The 8,863-nt window shown below is 30.2% G+C and overlaps 1 protein-coding gene across 4 annotated transcripts in view; it reads left to right on the top strand.

Annotated features, from left to right (window-relative positions):
- Window positions 1-4,192: 4,192 nt before the first annotated feature.
- Window positions 4,193-8,863, top strand: part of LOC106691803 (uncharacterized) — a 19,245-nt gene continuing 14,574 nt past the window's right edge. For 3 of the 4 annotated variants that reach the window (XR_001344861.1, XR_001344860.1, XM_014437693.2), the window contains exon 1: window positions 4,512-4,620. The gene's annotated coding sequence lies outside the window, so the exon portion shown is untranslated. Of the gene's footprint in view, window positions 4,355-4,511; window positions 4,621-8,863 lie in introns of those variants that run through there. The other variant, XM_014437694.3, reaches the window with a different exon arrangement.

Below are 8,863 nucleotides of genomic sequence, written 5' to 3'. Positions count from 1 at the left end.
TTTATTTAATATTATAAACAATAAAGTACTGAATACAATTTCTATTTTTAAATCTTTATCCCTCTTTTAAATTTTCATGTGAATGGCATAAGACAAAATTTATAAAATGATTTAAATGAATACAATAAAATTAATAAATAAAAGTATGTAAAGCTAAATATAAAAAAAAAAAAGTGTTGAAAACACACTAGCATGAAAGCATGTGGTTTCTTTCTTTTGCATCTTCAGGTAGTTCCAGGATGTGAAACAAAATAAAAAGTGTTTTGAATTTTTTTTTTTTTTGTGATAAAGAGCCATCCATTACTAAATGGAGAGACAAATATTTAATTTTCTTTCCATATTCATTGTTTTGCCTATATTATAAAGAACAGCTGTTGTAATGAGTCCCTATATGCCAGTTTGGTATTTTTCCTTTTTATTATTTATTTTATTGAAGTCATGGAAATGGTTTTCACGTTTAAATAAAGTACATTAAAGTTTAAAGTACATTTATATAAAAAAAAAAAAAAAACTAAAAACTTCTATGAGTTCCTTTAGATCCTGATAGAACATTTGATGTTTGTCAAATTTTGTTTATGACATTGGATATTATATTCCATGTTGTGTTTTGTTGTTACAATAGATGTTATAATACTGAAATAGTAAGAGTGTTTTAAAGATTTTGTGTATAAATTAAAACTATGTTTTCTATTGAAAATTGTTTATAGTCAAAAGAATAAGACTGACAATTACTAAATACACATTTTCTATAACAATTAATACAGTAATTGGATGCTAAATTTAAGTTTTATCACTTATCAGCCTTATGCTCCTTCCATTATTACTTGCTTAAGTTATACATTCTTCCTGAACTTTCTTACAAACTTCACATAATGGTATATTCTCTACACCTTATCTCCGCTCTATTTATCTTATCCCTGTCTCACCCGTGCCCCTGGTAATAATTTATTCTGAGTACCTAATTTATCTGGCATGCCAACTTGGTAACCACTGGTTTGAGTCAAAATCAGGGCCTTGGTAATTCTGAGCATCATGCACACTGTTGAAGTGTCCTTTCATGATATTCATAAAAGTAGAAATTATGGTACTGTGTCCCATAAAATGATCTTTACTCAGCTTGAGAGGAACATAATTTCACATTAATTTGAAATTTAAATGAAAGATACAAAAGGTTCCTGGGGTTGAATTTATAATCCATGAAAAAATGATAAGAAAGATTTTATAAATGTTTTTAATACCCCTTCTTATTAATATCATAATAACAGCTAATGAAATTCTCTGGGACAAAGGTATATCAATTTAGAACTAAGGACGTTCGGGTTTTATTCAGACCAGGCAATCTACTAAAATTGAAGGGCTTGTTATTATGGAATACAATAGATATCACTGTAATATAGGACGTGAGTGGAGTGAGAATGGTATTACTAAACAAGGGAGATTTCGACTTATAGGCATAGAGTAGTAGATACATCAGGCACACAGAATAATTTATGACCAGGGGTTCAGATAGATCGGGGAAGAAGATAAAAGTAAGAAGTACTTTCCAAAACAGCATTGAGAGAGGGAAGTACCAGATTGAGTACCATTGACAGAAACCATAAGTGAAGATGGTAAGAATTTTCATTCATAACTTAAGCTAGTTATAAAGGAAGGTGCTGATCAATGTTGCAAGAAAGATAGCTGGGTTACTTTCACATCCTGGTATGATCAAGAATGTGAAGAAATGATAGAAATCATGAATATTGGGAGAGCAGAATACCTAATTAGAGACATTCATCAGAATCAGAATATCTAGACGCGAAGAGAAAGGGTACCTAGACTCATGCTAAGATAATTCTGTGAAACTCTTCAGGATTACAGAAGAATTTCATAAACTAGGTTCGAGCCACCTTTCAGATGAAATACATTAATTAGTATTAAACTTGGGAAAACAGAAAAGTCATCGGAAGAATGGAAAGAGTTGCTCATTGTCAATTGTACTGAATAACCCCATCGATACATGGAGAGACAGCCCGGATAATACCTGGGTGGTCTTGGAAAAGATCAATGCAAGATTGAACAATTTTTTCCTTTATGGAAAAAAAAAAAAAAGAATATAACTCAATGCGGATGCTCTTAATTGAATTTAAGCCAGGGTATGACACAGTGATTAGAGAGGACCTTTATAATGTAGTAAATGAATTGGTCATACCAGCAAACTTGATCCGTTAAACGATGGCTACTGTTAGAAGAGTTATTGCGAAGGAGATGAATTGGTGACGCATTTGCAGTTTGTTCACACTTCGGCAGGGTTACTAATGAGTGCAGAGTCCTTTTCAAAATATTAAAAAGGAGTGAAAATAATGTGAACCACTCCCTTTTAATGTTGTCCGAAAAACCATTGTGAAAAGGTCAGGATTAAATAATGCAGAAAATTTTTCACAGAATGACTCAACTGCTTGCATATGAATACAATGTAGTCATTACAGGATGATCTTATCAAGCAGTAAAGGTGCATTCTGTAGATTTGAAGATGAGGCACGGAAAATGGGGTTATGTGCTAACAAAGGTAAAACCAAGACCCTTCAAAAGCAAGAAGAAGCTCTTGCATCCACTACAGCACGTGAGAAACCACACTCTTTAAACAGTATCAAGCTTTGTCTACCTTGATTCTGAAATTAATGAGATTACATAACAAAGATGAGGAGCTATCAGCTACAATTAGGCCATTTGTGGCGTTACCTTAGGAACTTCCTAACTGTTAAAGTGAGATGTCAAATTACATTTTTTATTGTAAACATGTTGCTCTGTGGCAAATGGTGAATATGTTCATTGTAGTTCTGTAACTGTTATGTACTTGGTCTAACGGCCAGTTACCACCAAGGCTTAGTGTGTGTATGTTCTCACTACAGTAAGAGGGTTATCTAACCATAACTAATAAAACAGTAATAAAAGTAAAAACATTTTATTTGTGTCCAGCATTCAACCCTAACTGCAGTGGCAACGGTACTTTTATTTTGTGAGGCCTCACTGAATGAAAACTTGACTCCCACTCTGGTTAGAATAGACTGGTTACCTGCAGATTTTGTAAATGACCAAGGAGGTAATAGAAAAAAAAAACCCAGAAGAATGGCTAGTTTAGAGCTTACTTTTCTCTATCAATCCATCTGAAAAGTAGGCATCTATCACCCCGTTGGATGGAGTTCAAGAAATAAACGGTTAGGACATATCCTGAGAATAGATGAAGTGAGGACAGCAAGAAGGCTTTATTATGGGAAGCCAGATTTAATTGAGACTTGGGGAAGACCAAAGCGAATTCTCTGGAAAAAGAGAATTTAGGAAAAAACAAAATATCCATCAGGTGCGCAGATAAAAGGAACAACTGGGCAAAGGCAATAGAGCAGGCCAAGGACAGCTACATGTGTCTGTTGAGCCAAGAATGAATGGATTAATGAATATAGGACACTGTATTTATGTATTCATCCCTAAATACATAATATTGGCAACTCAAATTTCAGATAGGTCATAAATACTTATTAAAGGGATTAATGAATTCTATTACATAATTCGTATTAGAATTTAATCATAGAATAAACTGTAATATTTGGAATTATAAAGTATTTAAATTATAGTGTTGAGACTGGTTTTAATGGATTACTAAAAACCTCTTTTTGACATTTATTTCCTTAAAAAAAAAAAATAAACTTTGATGATGTGAATGAAGATGTATTATAACCTAATATTTATAGTTTTTGATGATTATATGATGTTCTTTTAATTATGATGAAATTGTTTTTAAATTTTAATGATGTATTTTTTTTAATTGGGAAAATAATTTTCTGATCCCTCACTAGCTCATAAAACGATTCATTGCACCTAGAGGGTGACAAATGAACCATTTTCATCTATCCACTCAAGAGAAGCCTCACAAAAAAGAAAGATAAGCATGTATGTAATGAGGTTATAAAATACTAGGAGACAACTTAATAAATAAAGCATAAATTGTGTCTTTATTGATTAAGTAACTATTAATAAAAATACTCAAATACTTTTCATTCTGTTTCATTTCCTGAACTGAAGAGCCAAAACAAAGGGAACTACTTATTTTCTTCTTCAAACTAGTATGTCTTGATCATTTTTACCACAAAACTTGCCTTGGTAAGGATACATTTAATTTAGAGTAATAAGGGCATGTTAGCTTATGGTGGATTATAACAGAATAATAAAACCATTCACATTCTGATGTTTGGTCTTTCATATAAAGAATATAAATGAAAGAGCAACAAAATTGGAGAATGGCTTATAACCAATTTTTGCCCGAACGGACAGAGTGGACGAGAGGGGGAGCAACTCTTATCACGATTTTTGTTTTCTGGTAACATTTTTTTTTTTCTTACCTCCTATATTTATTTATTTAACAAATACAATTATATATAGTACTTATAAACTAAGGAATATATATACACTAACATTTAATCTTGGTTTGCTTTAAGGCCAAATTTCTGGTAACAAGTTTTCACTTTCATATATAAGGTTATTCTAGGCTTCTGTGTTATTTTGACCCCCACTACTACTTGTTAAATCGTTCTTGTAGCAACAGGTTTACACATTTCTACGTTGGTAATTTAGGCTCGTATAAAGGTAATTTAACTTTTAGAATAATATTGTTCTGTACATGAATGAAACATTTACCCATTATAATATTTGTTTTTTTTTTGTAATTTTCCGAATCATGTCAAAATAAATAATTAAAACGTTAAATTTATTTTTTCTTACACATTTTGTTGTTTGCATTTGGATAGTTTAACTTTTAAAAAAAGTTTGGTTTCCCTTAATTAACATCAGTTATCTTCATGATTGACTATAAGATGAGATATTATTTGTTAATTCCTGTTTAATATGTTTACCAAATTTTGCATCTTACCTTAAAATTAGTTAAGGGAACTAATAGTTAGTGTCAAAATCTGGGACTCATCTTTTGACTTAAGATGTTTTAGCATTCACTCCAATGTACCAGAAAAACAAAATAAGTAAAATCAACAAGATTGTTGAAATGCTTTCTTTAAGTATCAAAGTTGATCTGTTCTAAATATTCAAGTATTGCTCCTTTTTTTTTTTTTTTATTTATTATTATTTATCAATAGTACAAAGTTTTCATACATAGCCAAATTTATTTAATTGTTTATTTGTAAGCTTGATGTAATAGTATTTTAAATCTTGCCAATTGTGGTTTATGACTTTGTTTCATTTATGTATGTATAGTATAAGTGTTTTTAATAAGTGATTCATTTTTTGTGTTTGTCCACTTAATAGTGTCTTGTGTTTTAGAGAAATAGTTTAAGTAGTTGTCAAAAGGTAGTTTTAAATAAATAGGCAAGCTGATTGGAGGTTATGCCTGTGTTCAATAAAATTGTCGAAATTAATATGTCTATTAATCTTTAAGTCAATAATAAAGTTTTATAAAGTGTTTAAATAGTAAAGATTTATTTTTTTGAACCAAGTCTAACTACTATTTAATTAAAGTCACAGCAATGTGATAGTATTGATAATAATGTGTCAAGTGTTGTATAAATACTCAATGTTATTTGGATCTAGTTTAAAGTTTATCCTCTTCTTTTGATTTTTTTTTTTTTTTACTTATGAATCTATCACACCAACTGGAAATGAAATGAACTCATGTATGCTTTCTATCGATATTTTCATCTGTTGTGGAAAAATATTTAAAAAACAAATTATCTTTAGACAGGAACTTATGGTGTTACCACAAGTCATATTAAATGCTATAAATCTATGGATATCAGATATAAAACAATCACTAGCTATGTAAGCTTTTGAAGTCATATTAATACCAATTTAGACAATTGTTTTGATTCTAATAATAAATAGGCACGGTATAGTAAATTTAAAATAAATGATAGTAACACATACTTTTATTGTTTCTACATTTTCATTAATTTTCCTTGTTATTTCATTAGTTATTCATTGTTAAATACAATTTTATCCTTTAAACCCAATGCATATTCCCTTTATATTTTCCCTCTTTAACAAATATAAAATTATGAGAAGATTGTTGACCCTGTATTATATATATGAGTATGCTATTTATATATATGCTATTTGTTTAATTAATATAACAGTCAGGCAGTCCACTTATTGTCAATTTTGTATTTGACAGGTGTGGATATAAATAAAAAGATAAAAAAGAAGTATCTCACGATTTTGTTATAAAAAGTTTTTGTTATTGTTATTAATTTACCGCTCAACAAGAGACCCTTATTATAGAGTCTAAGTATTATAATTTAGTTCTTCTAACGTATAATCAATATTTATAAGTTAGAAGAAGTAATAGCAACTGCTGTCGAAAATTGTGGTGTAATATAAGCTAACCTTCAACAAAGGGAGAAAAGAGTAAATGTGCAGGGACAGAAATTTTCCCACTTGAAAGGTGATTCATTTTGTAACCTACCTCAAGTCATCCATAGTCGGCTCTGTTCGGGACCGTCAGTACACTCTCGTCTCGAAAAAAATGGGGTTCTGCCATATTGGGGGAGCTGATGTAAACAATTACCTTTATTGTATTTTAAAAGTTAGTGGCATGAATATTAAAATTTATAACAAATTTATCTGAACAGCTATTTAAACGATCCATGAAAAAGACTTCAAAACATTCGATGAATGAAAGAAACTTGTGTTTATAATAGACCTCAAAGAAAAAGTGAATGAATTATGATTTTTTATGTTCTGAATCAATATAGCAGCTTTTAAAATACTATTGCTAGACTTGATTGATTAGATTTATGTCACACATAACATCGGAATTCAATGATTCAAATTTTAAATTAAATATTTACAGCTCATTTAGATATTCCTTATAGAAATTTATATAAACTTTTCGATATCCCAATAATTATATTTCACATCAATACTGCTATAAACTTTTCGATATTACAATAGTATCCAACCCAAATTTCATGTCCTCAATATCAAGTTTCTGTTATTTTAAGGAAGTTTTATGAAATATGCAGTAAATGTATACTGCTCGTACAGTGCTGTCATTAAGGTCAAATGTACCACTTCATGAGATGCACTTGCACAAAAATTAGTAGAATTTACTTTTTTATTTTCTCCAGAAGGGATTGCCCGATTTTCTATCTGCAAACACAGCATTTCATGTTTTTTAGTCAAAATTGACGCCAGTCAGATTGTAAATCAATCACCAATTGAATAATAAGGAAAATATGAATTAATTTTTTTTTGTAGGTTTATAGCCACTTGCAGAACCGTTCACTAAAACTAATAAGACATTTCGCTTAATCATTATATGTCTACAGCAAATGTTATGAGAAAAATATCATTTTGTATGCAAGCTGCTGGTGGGGGTGAGATGGTTACCCACTGGAACATTTAACTCTAGACTACAAGTACCAATTTTCTTGTTAGGGTACCTGTATTTGTGAAGTCAGAAAAAATTGTTATTAGTTTTCTGTTCTTTATTTATTTCACTAATTTTTATTCATTAATTTTTATAATTTACTATATCATTAGTACTAGTAATTATTATCATTATTGTTTATTCATTTTTTGTGGATCGTGAAATGTTAGTCTACTGGCTGTTTTTATTTTTTAATGGACAAGTATTAGCGAAGACATGCTGAATTTTCGAAGAAAAAAAACAACAAAATTGGACAAGTATTAGCAAAGATACACTGAATTTTCAAAGAAACAAAAATAAACGAAATTGCACAAGTATTAGCAAAGATTTTTTTTTTTTAATAACTTTATTGAAATTTACAACTGTATATTACATAATACATTTAGTAAATATGGTCTTAGTTAAAATGGAGTGTTACAGGCGTGTAGAGCAACTACCCATTGGTAGCACTCTAATGACATTTTACATTAGCTGGTCTCGTGGCCATCTTATTTTCAGGCGCCTCGGGGCGATTGTCAGGAATGGAAGAGGGCGCAAGGTTAGAAACTAGGGGGTTTGAGTGGTTAAGGAGTTTGTAATGGAAGGAGTGATATCTGGTTCGGGCTAGATCGGTTACATAGGGAACATTAACGTCTTTCTTTATGTATGATTTTATTTGTGACAAAGTAAGGAGCATTGAGGATTTTTCGAATTAGCAAAGATATGTTGAATGATTGAAGAAAAAAAATCAATCTCGCCCTTGCAATAAATTTATCATAATCTGTATTACCTGAATTCATTTCAGCTCAAAGATAACCTAGTCTCATTTTTTAATCTGCCAAGTAGTAGTAAACGTAGGCCTGACCTCTACTGAAAAGGATCCTTTAGAGGATTGGTTTTTCACTTTACAGCGAGCTTAGTGAACGGAAATGGACAGCGAGGTTTTGAATTGCCTCCATTAGTGCTTATATATAACAACTTTTAAAGAAGAATAACTATAATTCCCCTATAAGCTATTACATATCATGGTGGAAAGACTTTTCAATTCTTTGATGGCATTACTACGTCCTTATGGGATTATTAATGGGATATTAGGTACCTTTTAAACTGCCATGGGGATTGTGGTTAACCCTTGGGTCACTATCACTAAGGTTCTGCTCCATGGTTTATTAACTATAATTGAAAAAGTAATGTTTTTCTTAAATTCTTAAACTTCTCAAAAATCTGTAAGGAACTGTACTGAGACGCATTACACTTAGTTCAGCTAATATAATTTTATTACCTTTTTAGTTTTAAATTACTATATAAAGAAGTCTACAAACATTTCTAATTAAGTGTAGTAAATTATTAAAATAATCTAGTAATTACAAAATTATCAATAAGGCTCGCTATCTCAAATCAATGGTTTAAAATTATTTATTACTAATGTTTATAAAAGTATTTCATTAAAATATCTCAGCTAATTCATTACTC

The sequence above is a fragment of the Halyomorpha halys genome, unplaced genomic scaffold, assembly GCF_000696795.3.
Source record: "Halyomorpha halys isolate HHAL.00 unplaced genomic scaffold, Hhal_1.1 Scaffold3284.1, whole genome shotgun sequence".
NCBI classification, from domain to species: Eukaryota; Metazoa; Arthropoda; class Insecta; order Hemiptera; family Pentatomidae; genus Halyomorpha; species Halyomorpha halys.
This window is presented reverse-complemented; position numbering and strand designations above follow the sequence as displayed.